We start from the raw sequence: 26,326 nt of genomic DNA on the forward strand, positions 1-26,326 counted from the left end.
TACAATTTTCTATATTGATGACATATTGAAATGGTAACATTTCTATATGTTGAGTTAAATAAAATGCTTTGGTCAATTTTATTTCACCTGTTCCTCTTTTATTAAAATATATTTTATTAATTTTTTACAGAGAGGAAGGGAGAGGGATAGAGAGTTAGAAACATTGATCAGCTGCCTCCTGCACACTCCCCACTGGGGATGTGCCCGCAACCAAGGTACATGCCCTTGACCGGAATCGAACCTGGGACCCTTGAGTCCGCATGCCGACGCTCTACCCGCTGAGCCAAACCGGTTAGGGCTTCACCTGTTTCTCTTTAATATAGGAATTAGAACATTCTCAGTGATATATGTGCCTTGTATTATATTTCTATCACCCACTGCTGGTCTAGAGACAATGAAAACCCTTGCTTTTCTTGACACCCTGCGCTTAAATAAAATATGCCTTCTTTTCCAGATTTTCCTTCCTGATATAAAAGATCCTTGTGCTTGCAAGTGTCAGAAACCTAAGAATTTATTGGCACAATAAGTGAAAAAAGCAGAGATCAGGAGTCAGGGGCTGTAGCGATATTATCAAAATCCAGTCTTACAGATAGCTAATCCCAGCAAAAGCAGAGCTTAAAATTTCCAGATGTAAGTCTCATTGGCTGGCTTGAATCATATGACCCTCTTTGAACTGATCACTGTGGCAAGGGGAAAGGATTAAATATGTATTGACCAGACATTGGTCACATGCTTATACCAACATTAGAGTATGAAGAAAACCAATGCCACTCACCTTACATTGGCTGATGGCAAGGATGGGCTTGGTACTAAGAGAAACAGTAATGGGTACGAAAAAGAACAGATGCCCAAAAAACCTGATTGCTCACCTAAAGGTTGTTTTTGTTTGTTTGTTTGTGTGTTGTTGTTGTTGTTGTTTTTGTTATTGTTTTTTGCTTTTTCTGGGGTCATACTTCAAGACACCATTTCTTACTATGCCCTTTGCCATCCTCTCTGGCTTTATCTGCTCCTTCACCTCTCCTTTCCAACCTTCCCAAATAGCAACTCCACGAATAGGATGCTTTTTCCCTGGCTTCCATGCATCTTCCAATTCCTCCCCCTTCTAAGTACCCAATGAAGTCCTACTCATCCTTTGAGTCTCTGTTCATTATCATTTCTCTGAACTGTGATCTTTGATTCCCCCAACCTAAGACATCTTCTGTGGCTTTCCACTGTGTGTTTCCTCTGACACTGTACACCTTCTGATAGGCCACTTTCAAAGTAATACGCATAATTTGATTGCATAACAAGACTAATGTAGATGTGGAGAACAAGCCCTGCCTGAGTGGATGCATCGAAAAGGAACCATTTCAGAAAAGTTAATGAAGGGTTGTTGACAGGTGTTGACATGATTAGGAGTCGACCAGGTTTGGTAAAGAACCCAAAGGTTGACAATGGTAAAAGCTGTCACCACTCCTAGACCTAAAAGGCAAGGAAGAACCGTTATTGAACTTGGTCAGAACTACAGCTGAGGAAGAAGAGCAGGCGGAATGAGGTGGCTCTAAAGCGAGGAATGCAGCCACTTCCCAAACCATGCCTGACAGGATGAAGGAGATGCAAATACACACTCCAGTTCTGTCTCCTCTATCTCGTGCTGATGCCTCCATTGGCTAACGCTAATCAGAAGGAAGAGGGGCAAGGGAGCCTGGGTTGTGGTGTGTACAGATCAGCTTTTAGGCAAAAGAGCAGGTCAGGGAGGGGTGAGACAGACAGAGAATAACCTGCACAGTCCTACCATTCTTTTGGTATTCCCAGCTCCTGGTATAATTCCTTACATATAGCAGCAAATAAATATTGAGTGGATGAATGAACGGATGACTTTCCACAAATTCCTCTATTCTTGGTTCTTTTGATTCATTTTTCTTAACAAACACAAGACATGTAATGTTTTTTAAATAAATAAATGAATGCATAAATTAAAATAATTTTTAGTCTAATCGTGTGCTCTCCAAATTTGGGAAGTATCAGCATCGTACTTATCAGGAAACTTATTCTGCTGGGCTTTTTACTTATAATATCTAATTAATCCTCACAGAACCCTAATAAAATTGGTATACTCATCCTCTTTACAGGTGAGGAATTGAGGATCAAAAGTATTTGAGAACGATCAGACAATGCTTCCCTCTTCAATTCTCCAACTGCATAAAATCAAAACAGAAAAATGATATGAATGCTTAAATAGTAAAGCCGTTTCTTTAATAAGTTAGAAAATAAATCCATGAAACAGAAGTACTTCTCTCACCACTGAGCTATATAGATAGCAACCAAACTACTGCTATTTCAGTAGTCTTCAAAGTTGGTCATGAAATAGGTCTTGGGGGGAAAATGGTAGCTAAAACCATGAATATACTTATTTTGTTTTCATCGAACACTGTTTTTAGGGAATGAATGGTGCTGATTGTTGTACAACAATGTGCACATACTTAATACCTCTGAACAACACACTTTAAAATGGTAAAAAAAAAAAAAAAATCTAGCTAGTTTGACTCAGTGGATAGAGCATAGGCCTGCAGAATGAATTGTCCCGGGTTCAATTCCAGTCAAGGGCACATGTCTGGGTTGTGGGCTCGATCCTTAGTAGGGGATGTGCAGGAGGCAGCTGATCAATGATTCTCTCTCATCATTGATCTTTCTATCTCCATCCCTCCTTCTCCTTTCCTCTCTGAAATCAATAAAAAATAAAATAAAATGGTACAAAAAAAGGTCAATTTTGTTTTATGTATATTCTAACACACACACACAAGCAATGAGGACTTGAAGAAAGTCAATGTTGACAACTTTCTCAAAAAGGGAAGTAAATAGGGCAGGTCACTCAGAGGAGCATTTTTTGAGATGTAGGAAACTTGAGCAGACTCACTAGCCTGGAAAGGATCATTTAGAGAAACAGATGCATATGCACCAGCCGAGTAAAAGAGACACAAATCCTGAGGTAGCCCATTAAAATCCAAGGTATTGAGCACTGTGCTTCCAATAATATTAAAACCCAATAATATTAAAATTTTCCTTCAAGGATTTTTCCTATACGTATCTCACACTGAATTCAAATCAAATTTTATATTGATGGCATGCTGGTGGGTTTTTTTGTTTGGACTTTTTTTGTTTTGTTGTGTGTGAGGGGACAGCTTTCTTAGTATTGTTTGTTCATTTATTTTTACTTCCTGCAAATTCACATTAAGTATGAGTTGAGGTGAAGGGCAAAATGGTTCTATTTTTAAACATCCCTAACTACAGTTTATTGCCCCTTTGAAAACAGGGTTAAGTAAAAGGCAGAGAGTGGTATAGTATGATCCCTTCTAAAGTCCAGAATGTGGTTTTTACAACTTGTGGAAGTTTGCATAACCATTAAGTTTTTCTTGCAATCCACCTTCTTCCCCTTTCCCAACGAGCAAGGGAGGTGGGAAGGGACCACATACAAATTGCAGCCACCCATTTGCTTCTGTTATACTTACTTTCCTTTGAAGTTGGCAATAGCATTTGCTTTGATCAACTGTTGTAGGCCCTTTTTGACCACTGTCCCTACTGTCCCATAAAAGTTCTGGTAATGTCCCAACCTGTTAGAAACTTAACCAGATAAATGTTCAGCGTTTCAGGAGGTGCACCTGTTTTTTGTTCTTGTGGCTGAAGTTGAGAGAGACCATAGCACTTGGATAAGCAACAGTTTCGGTTTTGCAATGCTTTATCTGTATGTCACAGGCAACTACTCATGAGAAAGGAAGTTTAAGACTTGTAGGTAACAAACCACTACCCAGATTCCAGGAAAATGCCCGTTTACTGAAGCCATTTTCCCCCCTTTTTATAAGATGTCTGTAGTCAGTTTAGCATTTAGGTCATATTCCAAAGACTTTAAACTACTTAGCCTTATAAGAGCAATTTCAATCCTCGTGTATCAGCTTGACAGTTTTCTTCCACCGAGAGCAGCATTTTCTGGTTTTCTATGATAACTGTTGAACCACACATGAGATGTTTCCTTATGTAAATGATCATTACTTGATTAAGTATAGACTTCAATCACTTTTCTAAAATTCGCTTACAGATATAAATGTGTATACAGTAGTTACATATATGGACCCACACAAATGCTAGCTGGTCACTGTGATTCCAAGTGTAAGCTTTGTGAGTAATTTTTCAATTCCATACCATGTAAAAAGCATAACAGCTCTGGTGTTTCACCACTTCCTCTTTGGGTAGACTATCCTTTTGCAGAGGAAAAAAAAAATGCCTTATGAAGAGAGCAGAGGAGAGAACAGAGCCCTTTGAGGAGTTGGTAGATGAACTCAAGTATTTAAGCAGCTTAACCAGCAACTGTAAATAAGACAGAGGTAAGAAAACACTTGTTCCTTGCTATTTTTTTATTTTATTATTTGGATTACTCTTTATAGAACAACAGTTTTAATGCTGGCTGGATTACACAGTAGATTAGATAAATCGAATACCTCTGTCTAGTGAGCAGTCAGTATATTAAATGAAACCGTTTAGAAAATTTGCGAAGTTTCAACTTCACATACAACCTTTTAAAAAGCTGGAGATTTTTAAAGTTCTCATTGATCTCACATTATTTTAACTGCAAAGTGAAACCTACTCCTTTCCCCATATTTTTACACATAATTTAATCCTGAGAGAACTTTTGGATTAATAATAAATTTAAGAACTTTTCCTTCTCCTAGCTCGTTTGTTCTTAACATTTGTAAATTTCCTACATAGATCCTTTTGTACAGTTTGCACTTTACTAGTTGGACTTTAACCAAGAAGAATACATCCTTGCATTTGTTTTTACCCACTGCCAAAATACATTGTATTATTTACAATGTGACATTTCAGTATTATTTTTCCTATCATCACATTATGGTGATATTTAAATAGTATAGAAAAAGCAATTTGTAGTATAGGTAGTATGATTTTAGAATCTAAATAAGACAAGTAAACCCAACTTTGGAAATTCATCTTTTTCTTAATAAAATTAATTTACAATTATAATGCTTAAAAATGGAGCAAGAACTAAAACAAAGTAAGACTATTTGGATCCATCATTGGAGACCCAATTAAGCAAAAACTGATCTCATTAGTGAAATGTTAAAATGATCTAAATCCAGCAGAAAATTTTTCTTGATTGTGCCAATCTAGAGCAATGCTTATACATATTAACTATTTCACACAGTTGTGTTCATTATTTAGCAATTTTAAATCTTCTTTTTAAAAACAGTTGGCCTCTTATAGTTGGCATAAACCTTATAGTGTTTAATACATTTTTTAAAAATGCAGTAGGGAAGTATTCTGTTTAGACATATGGGAGTTTGCATGGTTGCCGCTAGCCACTCATTTTGAGAAGCTGACACACATCACACATTTGCTCTGTGATATTTGGTAAAAGGTAGATATCCCAAGTAATAGAAAATTTGAATGATTTTTTACTTAATTTGGTTCAGTGTTTTGTTTTTTTTATTTTCTTAAAATAAACATTTTAAGAATTAGAATTATCTCGTGGCTTTAAAAAAAAGTAATTTTGCATTGTTCCATCAAATAATGGATTTAATTTTTATTAGTTTTGGAAAACAGTAGTATCATACTGGTTCTATTACGTTACTTGTAAAATGTTTTGTTGTTGTTTTTGACACAAGGTGCTATAACAAGAGATTATAGGGAGAAGGAAAGCAGACTTTTAGTATTATAAATTCAGGAAATGAACTGTGGACTCAAGTTTGACATCCTGAACTAGATCGTCATTTTTAAATTGAAGTTGATCGTTGTGAGAAACCCATAAAAATTGTGCATCCACGTCTTATCATTTACACACTAATTAAACACAACTAATTCCATCAGCCCTTGATTCTGTTATTTACAATACCATTTGAATGCCCTCTTTTAAAAAATAATGGAAATATTATAAATGTCCAGAACTTCATGTATGAGACTTTTTTTTTTTTATCATGAACTGTTGAGCGCTGAGGATGTTTTACACATAGTGTGGTATTACACTGAATAACTGATAACAGCCAAGAGAAAACATAGCCCAAGGAGCTTATAGTCTCAATTGATCACCACTGTAATTAAGAGCAGCAAATAAAGGGCAAAGCAGTAAAGAAAATGCCACCCTGCTGGCAAGACAGATGTGTTGATGCTGTTGGTGCTGTTGAGAATGATTAAAGTTCCTGAATGAATAGCCTCGTCCCAGATCACAGAAAATAAGTTCAGAATTTGTTCTGCCTTTGCAAAAATTGTATTGACAGAAAATTTAGTGCTTATCTGGCTGCGTTTCCACGAGACATAAAGATTGTTGAAGGCGACATTTTGGTCATTGTTAGGAGAACAACGGATGCATTGCATGTGCTTTGGATTTCACATACTGTTGTAAGAACAAGTGTTTCGAGCCTGTCCCCCAATCCAAATGTTTAAAGTGAAATGAGGGATAACATTGTAAATATAGATGTTGACTTTTGAACGATAGATGCATATTTTACTATGTTTCCTTAAGATTACCTTCACGTGGCACCCTAAGACATTGATTTTCATTGAGTCTGATGAAAGCTGAACCTGAATGACTGCTGAACAGCCTCATAAAACTTTTACATCTGTCTCAGAAAGGCATGGATGGCATGCGGGTGATCTTGCTGGGAATGCGTCAAACTATTGATATCCAGGGTTGATCTGGCCGATCTAACATGGGGAGCATGGAGAGGTGCCTCCCTTCATGGTATGACCCTCCCACCTGTCGAAGCTGCGTGTCGTGGGCTCTATCCCACCCCAGCAAATGTATTACCTTTCAAATAATAATTCACTTTGAAGCAGCAATGCTATTTGTTTTTGACACATAGGAGGGGACTTCCAAATGAACTTTTGAAAGATTGAAACTTTTGTTCATTGGTTTGTTTATTTTTAACCTTCTATTGGTCATTTTTCTTATTTACAAAAATAAAGACAAGAACGTTTGTTGCCCGACAGAAAGATTATGGTTTGGGTGCAGACTAAGAGGGATGGAATTCAGAAACAAAGATGCTCTAAATCTAGATACTGTGAGTCTTCCTGCCTTTATAAACTAATGTGTGTCTACCTACATTTGTTGAACGATTTTTAATTGATGAGACTAAATAAGTGCTACGTGTAGCATGTTTATATTTATTATATTAATAAAAGTATATGTCAAATAAATGGAAAATTATTGTTTTCACAAAAATATGCACTGTGGCAGTACATGTGCTCTGTTACATAGAATATGCATCTCAACTCCATACAAGAAATAACTTCGGCCATTATAAAAGACAGATGCAGCTACTTTCACATTTCTTCATATTTCCACTTAAAAGATACATTAAATGCAATCAGTTTATACATCTGAACTTAAAAATAAAAACACATATTTAGAAATCTTTAAATTTATATTACCTGACATCATTGATATTGTTATTATGTTACATGAACTAAAACTGGGTACTTAGATTTGATGTTTTCCAAATTCCTTCCAGCTTTATTTTTTCATCATTCTATACATGTACAAGAAATAGGTTTTAATTTTTCAGTATTACTGAGGAAAAGACTGAATTTTTATCTTTAAATGTGGTATTAAAGCCATTTATTAATATAGGAACCATGGAACGTAGATCAGAAATTAAGTTAGTCTACTGGCACCACTCCATGAACCAGTATAAAATGTCACACCTCATTATTTTTCTATTTTATAGATATTTCATCATAAACTTTAGTGTGTTTTATATGTATTAGTTATCACATTCTCAAAATTCTTCTTATTTGGAAACTATGTAAATAGTAATAGGATCTTGAAAAACATCACCACCTTGTTTTCATTCTGAAAAGAAAAGAAAACTAGTAGATTTTTTTTTTTTACATATGCCTTAGTTAAATTTATTTCCACTTTTCATAAGAAAAATAATTTAAGCAGATACTTTTATTCCCTTTCTATGATGGTGAACAGATCTGAATTAGAGTAGACGCAAAAACATTTTCCATGAAATTAGGCTGTTTTCTGAGTAAAATAAAACATGTATCTGATAGCGCTAGATTTGTTTAAGCGCTCACTGGAAATGCTTTAGTACTCCATTTTTAATTTTTTTAAAATTTATAAATAATTTTAAGCTCAAAAAAGTTGTAAAATAAAAATAATACAATGAACTCCCATATGCCATTATTAAGATTTGCCTAATCTTAATATTTTACCCCTCTTACTTTATAATTTTCTCTCATTTTATCTTTCATCTCCATAATTTCTTTCCTGGACCAGTTGGGGGTAAGTTATAAACAGCATAGGCCTTGCCTCAGTGTCTCACTAATAAAAAATAGAGGTAATCTCTTACACAGTGCTCACATACAATTATTCACTTCATACATTTTCATGCATAAGATGCTTTTATAGCATTTGTCCATCTTCTAGTTCTGCGATTCACCTTCATGGTGTTTTCTCCTCCAGAAGGGAACCAGTCTAGAGTCAAGGATCACATTAGCTGCAGTGTCTCTTTAGCCTCCCTTCATCGGGGACATTTCCACATACTGTCTTTGTCTTTTAGGAAAGTGGACATTTTAATGAGTACCAGCTCTTCACCAACTCCTTTTCCCTTTTAACAGAAGGCTTCTCATTTTGCCTTTGCCTGATGTTTCCTGGTCATTAGATGGTGGTTATGCCTTTTCTGCTAGGATACTGCATAGGTGATGGAGTTTTCTCTCAGGGATGGCAACATCTTAAGCACACAACGCTCGTGTCTCCCACCTCGGTGATGTTCATTTCGTTTTTTTGTGTGTTTTTTTTTTAATTTTTTAAAATTGTTTTCAGAATGGAAGTGTGAGGGAGAGATAGAAATGTCAATGATGAGAGAGAACCATTGATTGGTTGCTTCCTGCACGTCCCATAGTGGGGATTGAGCATGCAACCTGGTCCTGTGCCCTGACCGGGAATCGAACTATGACCTCCTGGTTCATAGGTCGATCCTCAACCACTGAGCCACGCTGGTTGGTGATGTCCATTTTGGTTGCCTGGTCATGGTGGTGCCTGATTTCTCCATTTTATAAAGATAGCTCCTCGTAAGAAACTCCCCCTTAGGTGTATTATTAATTGATGCTCTCGGCTGATGCTGTCTTTCCTATCACGGTTACAAAACAACATTTCAACCCCAGGACTCCCCGCACATTTGTGTCAGTTTTTCCCTTCTACTATCAGCGAAAGAACTCCCTGACCTCCCATTTATTTAATTATTCATGCCTGTATCTAAATGTTACTGAATTCCTATATTTCCAGTGGCTTATATTCATTACTGCCTTCCTTATTTTGGTGTGCAGTGTCTTTTGTGGCCTGCCCCCATCACATTAGGGAGCACTTGGTTACTTCGTGTGGCATGAAAAGATGTTCCAGGCTGATCGGGTGCTTATCCTGTTCCACCCCTGGGACCACTCATTTCTCATTTCCTTGGGGGGCGGGGGGTGTTAGAGGCTGAGATCTGGGTGTCAAGATACTCACTGCCCCTGGAGTCCTTTTGCTTCTTGACCCTTTCACAGAAATATATGAATGCATACACACAGCTAGACACAGACATAAAATGTGTGTACACAAATGCATATGCATGTGTACATAAAAACACTTGTACATTTACATATGTTTTGGACATGATAAGTCCATCTGGTACCTCCCATTCCAATCTGCCCCCACAGGGTCTTGTTTGCCCTCCCCCTGCTCCTTTTGCCCAGGGAGAGTCCTGGGTCCTAACAACACCATCATGCTTACTCATTTACTCAGCTCCCTCCCTTCTTCCCTATCTCGTTCCTTTCCTCTCTATCTCCCTCTCTTCCTCCCTCCCCCCCTCCTCTTCTCCCTTCCTACTTCCCTATCTCACTCCCTTCCTCCTTCCCACCCTCCCATCCTGTTCTTTCTTTTTGTTCAGGCTTATCATGGTACTCATTTGAAATACAGTTGGGTTCATTTGTTTCCTCTTGTTTGTAGTTTTAGGACATTTTCCCCCCTTTGCATTCTTATTGATTTAATTTAATTTTTTGAATTGGTTTACTTTAATCATTTTTCCCCCTAAGCCATGGAGATTAAGTGCTTCTTGCCCCAGCCATTTTTATTAAACAAACTTCATATGTCAGCTGTTATGATACAATTTAGAAATAACTGTTTGAGTTGTTGGATAAACTTCTGTCTTTATATTTCAATTCTATTCAACCGACATTTAGTCTGAAATCAATTGCCTTCTTGGGTATTTCTAAAATTGACAATTTCAGATATCTGTGGTACTTGTTCAACCTTATAAATTTATTATTCTGGAGGTTATTTTCTTTAAGTGTGAATATACATCACACAATTAGATAAGGAAAGGAAAGAACAACCATGGATTTGTGTAGTTCATAAGTACTGGAAAAAACTCTCACCCTTTTATATGAGTGATTCTAGAATGTTCCTTCCCCTAACAATCCCCCATATTCTACTGATACTTACAATTCTGAACATATGTCAATATTTGTGGTAGCAAGAGAAAGTGGGTTCATCTCAAAAGATTCATTTTCAATTTCCATTCTGTCTGTGGATCTTAGATACCTCTTCTTTCTTCAGATATCTAGTCCCATAACTTCAATTTTTTTTATCCCTATTTTCTTAACTTTCTGCCAATCTCTCTTCTTTCTCCAGATACCTATTCCTATAATTTTAATTTTAAAAAAAGAAATCCCTGCCCTAACCGGTTTGGCTCAGTGGATAGAGTGTCAGCCTGCAGACTGAAGGGTCCCAGGTTCGATTCCAGTCAAGCGCATGTACCTTGGCTGTGAGCACATCCCCAGTAAGGGGTGTGCAGGATGCAGCTGATCAATGTTTCTCTCTCATCGATGTTTCTAACTCTCTGTCCCTCTCCCTTCCTCTCTGTAAAAATCAATAAAATATATATATATATTTTTAAAGAAATCCCTATTTTCTTAACTTTCTGCCAACTTCTGGACTCATGCCTCAAAGGGATCATTACATTTCTTCACTCAGATATCAACAAGCATCTCAAAGTCAACATATCCACAATATAATTCCTCATTGTCTTTCTTGCTCTTCTTCATCCCCAATGTGTTTTGGTAATTGGATCATCTTACACCCAGTTATCTAGGTCAAAAGAACCATTGATTCCTTTCTTTCCCTCACCTACATCTTACTTATCAGTAAGTTTGTCAATCTATTTTCCCAAACTGTATCCCAAGGCTGACCACCATCGGTAGCACAGATGGACACTTCCCTCTCTGTTCTGGTTGTAGCCTCCTCAGAAGTTCCTCTTTTTCTACTCTTGCATCCTTGCCAGCATGACCATTTGAAAATAAGTCAAATCATGTGGCTCCCTTCTCAAAATTCTTCAATGGCATCCTACTGGAATTGGGATAAAATCCAGATTCCTCACTATAGGTTATATGTTTGGCTTCCACCCGCACCTCCTCTTTCATATCCTACCTCTCCTCCCTTTATTCGCTGAGCTCTGGCTCCGCTCCTCATTTTGCCCCTAAGCCATCACAACCTCATTTCTGATTCAGGGACTTTTTGCATGCTCTTTCCTCTTTCCTGGCATGCTCTTCCCACACGTATTACTGCAACACGATTCTTCTTTGTTCAGATCTCTGTTCAGATGTTCTTACAAATGGATGTCTTCCATGACCAACTACATATTGTAGTGTAATGTCCCTAACCCAGTCATTCTCTTTGTCCTTTTGCCCCATTTGTATTTTCTCAATAGCACTTAATACAACATAAAACTTTCATTTTTTTCCTACACAGTGTGGCTCAGTAGTTGAGCGTCAACCCATGAACCAAAAAAAGGTTATGGGTTCCATTCCTGGTCAGGGCGCATGCCTGGGTTTTAGGCTGGCTCCCCAGTAGGGGGCATGCGTGAGGCAGCCAATTGATGTTCTCATGAATGTTTCTCTTTCTCTATCCCTATCCTTTCCTCTCTCTCTCTAAAAAAAAATCAATAAAAAACATATTTAAATTTTTTTCATCTTTATTACTTTATTCAATCATTTATTTTCTGTTTCTCCCACTAGAACATAAATCCAGAGGGTAGGGATTTGGTCTGCTTAGTTCATGCTACATCCCCAGTTCCTAGAAGAATGCATTGAACATAGGAGGTGCTCAAATAAATGATGATTAAGAAAAAGGCCTCAACATTTCTGGGCCTCATGTATAAGGAAATAGGCATAATAAAAAATAACAACCATGTCCCAGGGTCATCTGGAGGAGGCCTAGATCAGGGTAGAGCTCTAAACTGCCATGCAATTGACAGGTGGGGATACTTCTGCTAGCACTGAGTGAAAGGAACTGAAACCAAAAAGTGGTCCCCAGAGTCAACGAATAGAACAAGAAGTTCCCCTTTTCTCTGTGTGGGCTCTTTCCCCTGAGCTAAGAAGAGAGGAGTTCACAGTGGCTGCTGCAATGTCTCTTAGAATTGCTCAGAGTCGCTGCTCCCTGCCTTTGCACTTGACTGCCCCTGCCCTCGCCACCCAGAAATACATGTGCCCACCCTTCTATGCCTGTTAGGGTTCACCGCTTCCCTCAAGCCAGATGGAAGAGCGGTCTCCTCTCAGACTCCTTTCCTGATCAGCCATCTGCCTCTGCTGGCCTCGCGGCTGAGCATATAGCTCACATAGTGTTTTGCAATTATTTCCTGATTCTATTTTTGTCCTTAAAGCTACTCTAGGGAAACTGTTTCTTTTGTGTCAATGTATTCAGTTTAGGGTTATAAACATGATTTGGTTCTTGAGAGTACTAGGCTCTAAATAATAAAGAGGATGATGATGATAATGATAATCATGACAATGTTAATAATAATAACAATAGCTTTTCTATTACATTTCTTAGTATCGGTTTTTCAGTACCATTGCACATCATTTTGTAGTATTAGTTTTTAGTATTATTTTGTATCAGGTGCTTCCCATGATTAACTAATTTAATACCCTCACCAACCCTGTGAAACAAACTCTATTTCTATTTTACAGATTTTTTTAAAAAAGTTTAATAAAATACAGCCTGGGGAATATGGTCAATAATATTATAATAACTATGCATGGTGTCAGGTGGGTACTAGACTTATTGGGGGGAACACTTTGTAAATTATACAACTGTCTAACGATTATGCTGTCCACCTGAAACTAATACAAAATAGCATTGAATGCCAACTGTAACTGCAAAATAAATTTTAAAGGAAGAAAAGCTCAGAGAGTGAAATGTAGCTTGATAATGGTCACAGAACTGATGTTGGCTGGACCTTTATCATGTTATTATTCTGCCTCGATTACTTATTTATTGTGAAGTAAGGCAGGCCAAACTGTGGTTTAGATACAGCAAATACTCCACTGATTACAGGGTAAGTCTCACACCCTAGTAGGAAAAATATTAAGAGAAGTGGATTTCACAATATGAAAAATATGGTGTGTCACCTGAGACCTCACAATAATTGAGAGTTACACTCCCAGGGCAGCAATGGCACTAGGATCCTGGGAAGGACTGCTTTGATGTTGAAGCATCAACATTTTCAGTAGATGGAAAAGACTTGGGATAATACATTTTCAGAAAATGCAGAAAAATCTCAAAGAACAGAGAAAACCTTTTCATACATGAAATTACTATCAAACCACCTTTTCCTCTATTTTATGGTCCTACCATAGGAGGTATTTGATGGCCCTGACTTTGTGGTTCTTCTCAGGAAGTCGGTTGTGTAAGAAGAGGTGACAAAGGACCAGGATGCCCAGGTTGTAGGCCAAGAAAAGGAGTTGTGCATTGTGAGCAAATATTTTCAGGGATGTGTTCATGTGTGGATTGGGAGAGGCAGGCATTGAATGAACTATTCATTATCTGTGTTTTACACGGGCCAGGGAAAACCGTTGTTTGAAGGGAAGCAGGATTTACTACATAGGTCCAAAGCTTTCTTAGAAGATACATTATTATATTTAGAGAAGTTTTAGATAAGCTGTGTTTACCTTCAAAGGTTCACTACACTTTCTTGCCTTTTCATTTCCTTAAAAGTTGCGGGTCTGATAACAGTGAAAAAGGGCTCAAATATTATTTAAATGTGCCAACTTAAATTTTGTTAGCTATTTTACTATGGGATAACTGGTCATTGAAAATAGGTACACTGATGTCTGGTAATGGGGTCATCAAGCACTTTCATTTTTGCATAGATACGAAGAAGAAAAGACTAGAGAAAAGGTGATTTTCCAGTCTCCAGAGACAGTAGATGGTCTCTTGTCTCACTGCCAATGACAATAGACACCCTTGAAACCTCAACCTCTTTCTCTTTAAGGTAGTAGTTACTTTGCATTTTCCAGAGTAATTATCAATTTTCTCTGATTTATGTTTATTATCCCAACAGATCTAAATGACCCAATTATTATCTTTTGAATCCAAGAGTTATTTAGACACAACTTTTGGGGGGAGTTGGTAGGTTGAGTGTGATTTAGGAAGGGGATAAAAAATAGCTTACTGAAAAAGACATATTCTTTATTATTATTCTTTATTATTATTATTATTATTATTATTATTATTATTATTATTATTATTACTAGAGGCCTGGTGTACGAAATTCATGCACGGGGGTGGGGGGGGGCGGTCCCTCAGCCTAATCTGCACCCTCTCCAAACCAAGAGCCCTCAGGGGATGTCCTACTGACAGCTTGGGCCCACTCCCTGTGGTTCTCTGCTCTCTGCGGGGCCTGCCTGCTCCAAACCACGGCAATGGGCAAGCAGGCCCTGCTGGGTGCTGCCTGCCGGCCTTGCTTGCCTGCTGGGTTCACATTGCCAGGGTGACGCCACCAGCATCCTGCCCCAGCTGCTATGGGCGCCGCCATCTTTGTCACAGAGTGGTGGTTAATTTGCATATTACTCTTTTATTAGATAGGATTATTATTATTATTATTGAGTAAACAGTGTCAGTTAGGAACCACAAGGACATATGGACATATGGCTTCCCCCTATACTTAAGTTAAAGACCAAGAGGTGAAGGGATTAAGAGGTGCAAGTTGATAGTTAGCAGAATAGTCTGGGGGATGTAAAATGCAGCATAGGAAATGTAGTCAATGATATGGTGATAACTATATATGTTGCCAGGTGGTCACAGGAAATATCAGGAGAGCACTTTGTAACGTGTATGATTGTCTAATCACTATGCTGTATACCTGAAGCTGATGCAAAATAATATTGGATGTAACTGTAATTGAAAAATAAAATTGAAGATTCTTTAAAAACTATAAAAGAAACTAGAGGCCCGATGCATGAAATTCATGTAAGAGTAGGCCTGCCTTCCCTCAGCTGCCAGCTGAGGCTTCCCTCTGGCACCCGGGATCCGGGCTTCCCTCACAGCCCTGGCTTCATCAGGAAGGTCATCGGAAGAACGTCTGGTCTAATTAGCATATTATGCTTTTATTATTATAGATAATTCATAGAAGTGAAAAAAGTTAATGACAACTAGTATGGCTTCTGTTTCTGGTTTGGTTAAAAGCTGTGGCCTTGGATGTGTGTGCTAGAAGGATGGCAGTGGGTGGGGTTGAGAGGAAGAGAATCCTAACTTCCCCAAGGCAGGCAGACATGATATTGTAGGAGCGGGAGCTAATTTTTAAGGGCTCCCAACAACGTCCAAATAGGAAACCATGTGCTACTGGTACTGGGAAGTGTGGAGGAGTACAGATGACTTAGGTGCTCTTTAAGCAGTGAATTTTATCCTATAGTGTAAATATGTGGGAATGAGGATCCCTTATTATGGGGTTAGTGCAGGGGTGGGCAAACTTTTTGACTCGAGGGCCACAATGGGTTCTTAAACTGGACCGGAGGGCCGGAAAAAAAAGAATGGATGGAGTGTTTGTGTGAACTAATATAAATTCAAAGTAAACATCCTATCTAATAAAAGAGAAACATGGTAATTGGTGTACGACCACTACCCATCCCATTGGCTAATCAGGGCGATGTGCAAATTAACTGTCAGCCAAGATGGTGGCCGGCAGCCAGGCAGCTTGAAACTAACATGAGGCTTGCTTGCTTCAGTGACAGAGGACAACAACGTTCCCGCCTGCCGCTGTAGGCCTCTGAGCCTGCAGTCTGAAACATTGTAACAAATATAGAAGATAAACAAAACCCCAGAAACCAGCTTTCAGTGAGCCGGGATCTCAGAGCTGGAGTTGATACAGTGTCTCGATTATAGAACCCAGCAGAGGCCTCAGAGCTGGAGCCAGAGCTAAAGCTGGCCCAGAATAAAAAAAAGAAAAGAAAAAAATGAGCAGTTGGGAGCTTCAGTCACCCGCGAGCCTGAAAACAGCCCTTAGCCCCTCACCCAGACTGGCCAGGCACCCCAGTGGGGACCCCCATCCTGAAGAATGTGTGACCAGCTGCAAACAGCCATCATCCCCTCATCCAGGCTGGCCAGGCACCCCAGTGAGGACCCCCACCCTGATCCAGGACACTCTTCAGGGCAAACCAGCCAGCCCCACCCATGCACCAGGCCTCTATCCTATATAGTAAAAGGGTAATACGCCTCCCAGCACCGAGATCAGCGTGACAGGGGGCAGCACCCCAACCCCCCCAGCCCCCCACGGGCCCTGCTCGGTGTGTGATGGGGTAGAGCCATAACCTCCTCATCGGCCCTGCCCTGAGTGTGAGAGTGGCAGCACTCCAACCCCCTGATCCACCCTGCTCTGTGTGTGACAGGGGGCGGTGCCCCAACTCCCCTATCGGCCCTACTCTGTGAGTGACAGGGGGGAGCTCCTCAACCCCCTGATGGGCCCTGCTCTGTGCATGACAGGGGGTGGCACCACAACATCCCCACCAGCCCTGCCTTGAGTGTGACAGGGGGCGGTGCCCCAACCCCCCAATCGGCCCTACCCTGAGCGTGACTGAGGGTGGCATCGCAACCTCCCAATCTGCCCTGCTCTGTGCATGACAGGGGGCAGTGCCCCAACTCCCCAATCGGCCCTGCTCTGAGCCCGACCAGGGGCTGCACCTTGGGATTGGGCCTGCCCTCTGCCACCTGGGAGCAGGCCTAAGTCAGCAGGGCGTTATCTCCCAAGGGGTCCCAGACTGCGAGAGGGCACAGGCCGGGCTGAGGGACCACCTTCCCCCCCGAGTGCACAAATTTTTGTGCACCGGGCCTCTAGTCATTACATAAAAGGGTACGGTCTTTTTTTTTTTTTTTTTAGTTTTATTCATTTCAAATGGGCCAGATCCGGCCCACAGGCCGTAGTTTGCCGACGGCTGGGTTAGTGCAAAGTGTGAAAAGCTATGTGGTTTCCAAGGGCAAGTGTGAGAAAATTAATGCATGGAAACCTGCAGTGCGTGCATATGAGAGAAACTTTTAAAACAGGAAGCCATTCCCTGACCTGCTGCTTTTTGAAGGCATCTGAACCAAGCAGCGTATCTATTCAAGTAGGAGACGGGCAGGTTTTCTGTTGTGAGAGTCCTGCCACTTGTTGCGTTAATAGGAGAGTGTAGCAAGAGCACATGGTTTGGGACATGACTGTATTTAGTTAAGGTGCTGATCGCCCAATAGATCTGCCTGCTAAGGATGCTTCCTCAGCGCCAGTTCTCCTCTCGTCCTGCCTTATTTGGCTTTGTTCCTCTGGCTGGAAAAGAATCTCTTTCACAAGCATAAATGTTCCTCTTTCTGTGGGTGACGTCGTCATTCCTGTGGCCCAAGGGTTTGTTACTAAATTGTACTTAGCAACACATTATCATTCCTTTCTCTCTTGGAGTTCTGCGCCTGTTTGTTCTGATAGAGTTGAGGGGCACGTTTTTTTGTGTTTTTTTGTGTGTGTTTTTTTTTCAGGGAGGTGAAAGTAAAAAAGCTGAAAAAAAGGAAGCTATGCTTGGAAGGTTCTCTGGTCTTCTGGTTCTTGAACAAGTAGACAACTAAAGTTTTATCCTGTGGTAACAGTTCTGAGTTTAAAAAACGCACATACGCCTCTAAAGGAAGTGGTTTCCATGCAACCCTGCATCACATACTCTTCTTTAAAGCGGTAGATGCTTTTTGCTTGGCTTGACTTGTCCGCCTCGTGTTTTGCCTTGTCAGGTTAATGGGGAAAGTTAGACAAAAGAAGGCTGTGCACTGTCCAGTTAAGAGTGATGCTGCTAAAGTGCCTGTTTGTCGTTCCCGGGAACATCATGGATTCCCTTTTCATTGCATCCTACCTCTCTGTTCAAAAAACTAAGATGATCTGCTTCTTCTCTTGCAAAGTGTGGCTGTAAATTTTTTAAAGTTGTAATTTGATTTTAATCCTTATATTTAGAAGAGACCTGAAGTTTGACATGAGTTTATTTTTCAAATAGTCTAGATTTTTAAATTCACAACTACTATTTCAAATGATAGAAATAGCTACCATTTCTCAAAGGCCTGACCTATGTTAAGCTAGTTTTCATGATGTCATTCATCACCACAGGTCTGTGCAATAGATGTTTTAAGTCTGCAGGAAGCTGAGACTAACACTGTCCAGAATCCTGTGCCTAATAACAGACTCTAAACATTGTCTGTCTTTCACAGAAATCAAGGCCATGGGCAAAACAGCAACCTTTGAAATAACACCCTCTTGTTTTGTAACCTGGTTCTTCTAAAAAGTGTGGTGCACACACAGACCATTGCACCAAGCCTGGAGGGAGGGGGTATGTCCCATTGTCAGCAGCAGCCCTATGGAGACTGGCCTGTGTGTCATATTTAGCATGTGTATACCTGTTGTCTATAACGCCAAAGTAGAAAGTGTTTTCCCTGAGTCACCTGGTTATGTGGTCATAAATAAAATAGATTTACTTGAGTTGGCTTCTTCTTTCACTGTGGTAAGAAACATATCCGAAGTTGTGCCCAGAATCATCCCCGTGCTCCCCTTTTCTAATAATGGATGTGGCCGCCTCATGTAAATGAGATATTTTGTGCCAAATCTGCACTTTCCTGTAAGTGCAAGTCTAATCTAACCAAGTTAACACCTCCCAGGGCCCATGTCAAGTTCTCAGTATTTAGGGAACTTGACAAATTATTTGCAGCCTTTCCCAAGCCCCATCTAGCAGACTATGTAAGAATAAACAGGCTTCAAAGTCGGCACAAGGTAGAAAAACTACTCTGGCTCAGTCTGTAATTTAGACTATCTTTAGAAAAGAATGACCTCATGAAAAGAGAGGCCCAGAGTGGCCAGCCCCTTCTGAGCAGTTAACTTTGTCTTTACTTGAGTGTAGAGACTAAATGACAGGTAGGAAAGTGCTTTTGCAGGAACGTGGGAGTCTTGAAACTGTAGAAAGAAGTTGCACCGTGCATGGGAGTAAGCCGGTGGGAAGATGTCGCAGACTGCGGCTCTATTGCTATTCCAGAGCAATCAGGCATAAACATCTTTAAATGGCACCTGAACACAATAAACTCCTATAAAGGCACTTGATACATTATTTAAAGTAACTACATATTACTTTTTATATCAGGGAACAGAAAAACAAATAATTTTACATCCGGGAACAAAGATTTTTTTTAAAAAAAAGAACCTTTAACTTTGACAAACCAAAAGGTAATACCATTGGATTTTTAATTGATTGATTTATCTACTTATTTTAGTGAGAGAGAGGAAGGATGGGGGAGTAGAGAGAGAAAAAAACATTAATTTGTTGTTCCACTTCCATATGCATTCATTGGTTGATTCTTGTATGCGCCCTGACCAGGATCAAGCCTGCACCCTCGGCATATCGGGACAATGCTCTAACCAACTGAGCCACCGGGCCAGGGCCTATTGGATTTCCATATTTTAATTCAAAAGCTGACATGCTATACTCTGAAGGTATGAGAAAGAGAATCTGGCTCTGTCTTTAGCTGTCATAGCCTTAAAAGATCAAACCCAGGTAATGAATGAAAGCAAACATGCACAGACACACACACATATACAGCAAGGGTAGTCATGATCAGTCACAGCACAGGTTTCCTCAAACCTTGCCCTCAAGGGCTGGATGGTGGACACCCTATAGCTTACCCGTGGTCGGCAAACTGCGGCTCGCGAGCCACATGCGGCTCTTTGGCCCCTTGAGCGTGGCTCTTCCTAAGCCTTAGGAGTACCCTAATTAAGTTAATAACAATGTACCTATCTATATAGTTTAAGTTTAAAAAATTTGGCTCTCAAAAGAAATTTCAGTCGTTGTACTGTGGATATTTGGCTCTGTTGACTAATGAGTTTGCCGACCACTGGCTTAGACTATTTCATGTCACCAGTGATAGAACTCCAGCTTACAAATTCGAGAGGAAACCAGGCAGTGTGGCCCTGTGGTGTAAATGGTACTCTGATGGCTTTCACACACATAGCTGTAATTCTAGATGTTTGAATTCAATGAAAAAAGAATTTTAAAAAATGATAATTGCCATTTGAGTTTAGATTCATTAGTTGACATTCTTCTCTTTCTCTACACTTTGCACATTTATATTCCTTACTTAGTTGATTATAATTATTTACAGCTTCATAGCTATTGTCCCTGCTGGATGGTATGTTTCCAGAAGCCTGAGGCCCAGTTGTGCTCACCCCACAGCCTCAGATTCTAGCAGAGGCTGGCCCTGTGCCAGGTGCTCAGGGACGCTTTGGGGGCTGGACAGGAAAGCTCTTAGCAAAAAGGCTTAGAGTGGAAATCCAGCAGTTAGGGGTGACCTCCAGCCAGAAAAATATGAAAGGGGGAAAAGAGTGTTCCACAGTGTCTAAAAATCCATCCGTTACTGAGAAGACCAGATGGATCAGGTCCTGCCAGCGGTTACTCACTGCTAAGCTTATGGCCAACAAATGGGCATTCAGATCCACCCAGGTGTGGCCAGAGGGTCGTTTGCACTGATGGCACATTCGCAAAGACTGTAAATTGAGGCTTCTCACATTACCGGAAAGTGAGATACAAATGAGAAATGGACTATTCATTTATTTGTACCGATGATTTAACCATATTAATTGGTTGAATGAATCTATAAAGTATACTAACATTTGCAAAGAAGTTGTTATTTCCAAAAATTCATATAGACAATATATAAATGTATGACATATATATTCTACAACATACATATATTCTATAGTCTAACATAGCCCCAGGACACTGTCTCTCAGAGGCCCTGCGGTCATTCCCAAGGGGCGCTCAGGTCATAATGCCTTTGAAAGGGGCAGGGTGAAGGCGTTTAAGCAAACAGCAACCTAACCATTATAGAACATGCAGGATTATCTTCTGTGTGGGCTTGACTGTTTGGGGAGTTTGTTGTAAGCCCACAAGCCACTGACGCTTCCCTGGTGTGAAGTTGCCTAAGAAGAACCATGGCTTTGGCCAGTTTCCTCAGTGGTTAGAGCATTGGCTCACGGACCAAAGGGTCATAGGTTTAATTCCAGGCCAAGGGCATGTACCTTGGTTTCAGGTTCAACCCCTGGACCCGGTTGGGGCACGTGCCAGAGGCAGCCAGACAATTTGTCTCACATTGGTCACATTGATGTTTCTCTCTCTCTCTCTCTCTCTCTCTCTCTCTCTCTCACCCCTCCTCCCTTCTCTAAAAAAAAAAACAATGAAAAAATATCATCGGGTGAGGATTAAAACAATGAATAAATAAAGCACCATATCCAAGCAGGTGCAGGACAAAGGCACACCCCTCTCTTAGCTCTCCAAACCTAACAGCCTGACTCTGCTTAAGACAGAGTTTCCTGCAGAGAACTTTCTATAGAGCCAAATAAACTTGACTTGCCAAAGGGAAAAAATGGAGCAAGTCAATGGATTGCCAGTGATTCTGGGAAATTTCATTTCCCAAACTCCGGCTCAGTGGTAGGAAACCTTAGCTGTCCTAGTGCCTGTCTCCTCATTTGTTGGATGGGCTTAAATGTACCATCCCACAGGCCTCTTGTGAGGGTCCCAAGTGCTAATGCCTGCAGAGTCCCTAACATTTCAGTTTCCCTTCATAGAAAGGGAAGGCAGTGGGGGGTGAGGAGGCAGAAAGGTGAGGAGGAGGGATCCTTCCGCAGCCAATTAGTGGTTCATTATGGTGAACAAGCTGTCCTTTGTCAAAGCAAACACTTTTAAAGGATTAGGCCTCATTCCCGCCTTAGTGCGAATGGCTTTAATCAGATAATCTCCTATCACCTCCTAGAGGATTTCTCATTGAAAGTCTGGGGAAGCCAGGAGAGAGCTGCCCGCTAGCCTGGGACGCACTGGGGCAGGGGCAGGGAACCTGCTGGCGGGGAACCCCGGGGTCTGGGAATTGGACTTGACACTGGAGAGGCTAAAGGCAGCAGGAAAAAGAAGAAAAACAAACTTTCTCCTTAGGTTGCTAGGGCAACGGTTTGTGCGAAGCGTTCCTATGATGGAGTTGCTTGTCTGTCGAATGGCCCTTCACCCCTACCCGGTGTCATTCTTCCTGCCACGCAGCCCTCGCATGTGCCAGGTAATTGTACCGTTTGCCAGCTGCTTGGGGGTCTGTGCGGAGCGAGGCCTGGCCCAGCCCGCTCCCCCTTGCCATCTGCTCGGCACATGTGAGCGCTCAAAGTTTGCTGAATTTAACCGAATTGTTGCATTTGCTACTCTCTGTCCCAAATGTGCGAGGTTCTCCCCCCCCCCCGCCCCCCACATCTGTCTCCTCCCACTGGGCCAGACTGCGAACGCCCTGAAGAAGTCTGAATGACTTCTGTAGCTCCAGTGCCAAGCACAACTGCTGGCCCATCGTCAGTGCTCACTACATATGTGTTAAGTGAATTAGGGAGCACTGGGCAGCACACCGAAGCCCACGCTAAGTTGTTAGGATTCATTTCTGAGGACTGCACGGCTCAGCTGCCACACTCCGGGCAAGGCAAAGAGGGAGAAAAGAGAGAGAAAAAAAAAGGTGTATATGACGCTCCTACCATTTATTATGTGGCAAAAATCACTTTAGGGCATTTCTTCAGACAAGGCCTAAAGGTAATTTTGGGAAACAGGTAAGAAGGAGTAAGAAGAGCCAACAAAAGATGCTAGAGCTAGAGCTAGAGCTAGAGCTAGAGCTAAAGCTAGAGCTAGAGCTAGATAGAGATAAAGGAAGGGAGGGAGGGAGGGAGAGAGAGAGAGAGAGAGAGAGAGAGAGAGAGAGAACCCACACAATGGAATGAACAGAGAAAGGGATATAGAAAATTATAGAAGCTAAACTAAGGAACTTAAAAGTGAAATGAGTAGCTAGATACATACACATTTAGGTGGTGGTGGGGGGGCAGCTTTGTTATTGGTACTTTCAAAAATTTTGTTTGCATTTAGGAACAAGTGAAGCAATGGCCATTTTTGACTTTCAGGAAAAATAAATTACACGCACACCACACATTTCACATTGTTCAAGGCACAGAGATGATCACCTTCTGGATTCTTTGCAGCTCTGAGATGTGAGATTCTAATGTTTACTCTATCCCCCTGCTAAGGGTTTTCATCTAAATCACTTTCTTCTGCCAGATCTTCAGCCACTTGCTGCCCTTTGCCCTCTGACCAGGGCCCACCCTTTTGGAGCACTTTCTGCATTCTGTTCTGCGATTCGGCCATTAGACTCCACACAGCGGTCAAGGCTAATCTAGTCAAATCTGTGAAGAGCACATCTGGATCCTGTACCACCCCCCACCTCCACCCCACTCTAAAACAGACACTTCAATGGCCCCCACTGTCCAAAGGTATCAAGATTGTAGCTTTACATTTGGATGTGATTGATTCGATCAGGGGGGTTTCTCTTGACTGTAAGCTCTTTGAAGTATCCTGCTCTTTTTCTTCAGCATTAGATTTCCAGTTCTCGCCTAAGCGCAGATTCAAGGCTCCAGACCTGCGGTTCCCACTGCCTTCAAAGGTCCTTCTGCAGAAGTTCCTCATGTCCTTGAGGACCCTGCCTATCTCTGACCACCTCAATTCTTCATCATCCTGTTTAACTACCACCTCCCCTCCTCACCCCCTCAACCTGCTTTCTTTTACTTCAGAGCACTTACCTCCATCTGAATTAGTCTCCTCTATTTATCTTCTTTTTTAGGTTTATTCTTTATTTTTTTTAGTGCCTATTGCCCTCCATGCTAGCAGACTCTACACTCAGACAAAGGTGACTGAGTTGTATTCATTTCTGTAATCCCAGTAGCCAGAACAGGACTTACTATGGTAGATACTCCATAAACATTTGTGAAATGAATACAGGCATTATGTGAAAAGTGTTTCCTGTGTGGAAAGAAGGAAGGATAGAGAAACGGAAAGAACACAATAAGACAAAAGGAAAGAAGGAAGAAATAGAGGAAGAAAAAACTATACTAGAAGTATAATGTGGCTCCTCTTCATATTACAGTTGGGGACCTATATTAGGGTGTTTGGTGCCCCCAAGTTTTAAAGAAAAACACTGACAGTAAATGGCCTAAGAGAGTCAGAAGGACATTAATGCCAGTTCTGCTCCGTCACAGTGCCAAGTACTTACACAGGGATGTTCTCCCACCTAGCAAGGGAACAGGACTAGATGGTCTCCAATGTTCCATTCCCTTCTAACATTCGGTGCTTCTCAACTTTTCTGAAGTGTACTTGCTTTCTATTTCTTTATTCCGATGCCAGAATAATTATATTGAAGATTTAGATTCAACTATATTGAAGACTAGGTTAGGTAAAATTACTTAATTGATAAATGTATAACCAAATCAGTATCTTAACTATTTTAATCTTTATAAACATTTAAGACAAATACATTGATTTTTATATATTTTCACATTTATATGATTTATGCATTAAGCATTACATATATGTGTAATGTGTTATATAATATAATACACTATGTAAACGATCTGTTGTATGATATAATATATAGATAGATGCCCCTTGACTTAATATGGGGTTACATCCTGATAAACCCATAGTAAACTGAATATATTTTAAGTCGAAAATGCATTTAATACACCTAATCTACTAAACATCATAGCTTACTTTAAATATGCTCAGAACACTTACATTAGCCTACAGTTGGGAAAAATCATCTCACTGTGACTGCCCAACATCACAACAGTATCATACTTCATATCACTAGCTCAGGAAAAGAGCAAAATTCAAAATTCGAAGTATGGTTTCCACTGAATGTGCATCACTCTCACACCAAGGTAAAGTCAATAAATCTGGAGTTGAACCATTATAAGACGTGGACTGTCTGTACACTATATATATATATATATATATATATATATATATATATATGCGCAAAGTGTCCCCTTGGGAGTTCGACCAACTAGGAATGTGATCACTTGCTATGACATGCACTGACCACCAGGGGGTGGTGCGGAATGAAGGAAGGCCCTGGCCAACAGCTGGCAGCTGCTAGGGGCTCCACCCGTGCACGAATTTCATGCACTGGGTCTCTGGAATATAATAAAACATATATTATATATATTTAAAATACTGGGTATGATTTTAAAAACATACTTTGGTGTGTGAAATATATAAAGGTCCTTGAAAGTAAACTAAATTCATGTCATTCTATCAAGTACGTTTATTCTTGAACAAGTTTGAGTCCAGGGTATAAAAGAGTGTGCCTCCTCCCCTGTTGTGAAATTTAACAGAGATGCACTTTTTGCATCTACTTAAAAGGGATTCCCCATCTGAGAATTTTTCCAACTCTTCATTGCCTTCCAACAGCGTCTTCTCTTAACCATCTATTTTTAAACATGGACTAGAAAGCAAGGGACCTGAATTGGGTCTCAGTTTTGTCACTCTCTTGCAATGGGTTATTTTTATCCTGGTGTAAGAAAAACAACATCCCTAGATCAATGATTTGAGATTCTTTCATATTTGGGTTTTTGAAAAGCATACCTTCTTGGGAAATTTTAATTTATATGATTTTTGGGGGGGGGGGGGACAGAAAAGCAAATTCTACTTGGGAGGCATTGAGAGCTTATTGAGCTATAAGTGTGGTATGTAGAACAAGAAAGATACAATTCAGAACACCTACACTCACACTTACACACTTAATGACTGTTGTCCCTGTGAAAAAGATAAATGCTACCATTTCCACTATTGGTAAACCAGGGAGTTGATATTATCTCTAAAAAACATATTTCTTAACTGTATTTCTGTTGGGATTAATTGGTATAATTAAGACTTGAATGGTCTGAAATATTTCAGTAACCCGCAGTGAGCATGCTTTCTTTTATCTGAGAATGTAGTTTTATTTCATCTGAAATTGTTTTCTATAATTTTTCCCACTGCACATAAATGATCTTCATTATATTTATGGATGTACTCACTCATCAACCTGGGGACCATAACTACACTTCACAGAAGTAAGAGAAATCATAATTCTCTCCTGGCACCAAGAGAATATCGATGGGTATTCTAAATGAGGAACTATTTACTTTTTATT

General features: G+C 40.4%; 1 protein-coding gene across 2 annotated transcripts in view; it reads left to right on the forward strand.

Moving 5' to 3' along the window:
* The first annotated feature begins 4,235 nt into the window (after positions 1-4,235).
* The window catches only part of MBNL1 (muscleblind like splicing regulator 1), a 194,483-nt gene continuing 172,392 nt past the window's right edge, over positions 4,236-26,326 (forward strand). The window contains exon 1 of one of the 2 annotated variants that reach the window (XM_059686817.1): positions 4,236-4,358. The gene's annotated coding sequence lies outside the window, so the exon portion shown is untranslated. The remainder of the gene's footprint in view (positions 4,359-26,326) is intronic. The other variant, XM_059686840.1, reaches the window with a different exon arrangement.

The sequence above is a fragment of the Myotis daubentonii genome, chromosome 3, assembly GCF_963259705.1.
Source record: "Myotis daubentonii chromosome 3, mMyoDau2.1, whole genome shotgun sequence".
Classification (NCBI taxonomy): Eukaryota; Metazoa; Chordata; class Mammalia; order Chiroptera; family Vespertilionidae; genus Myotis; species Myotis daubentonii.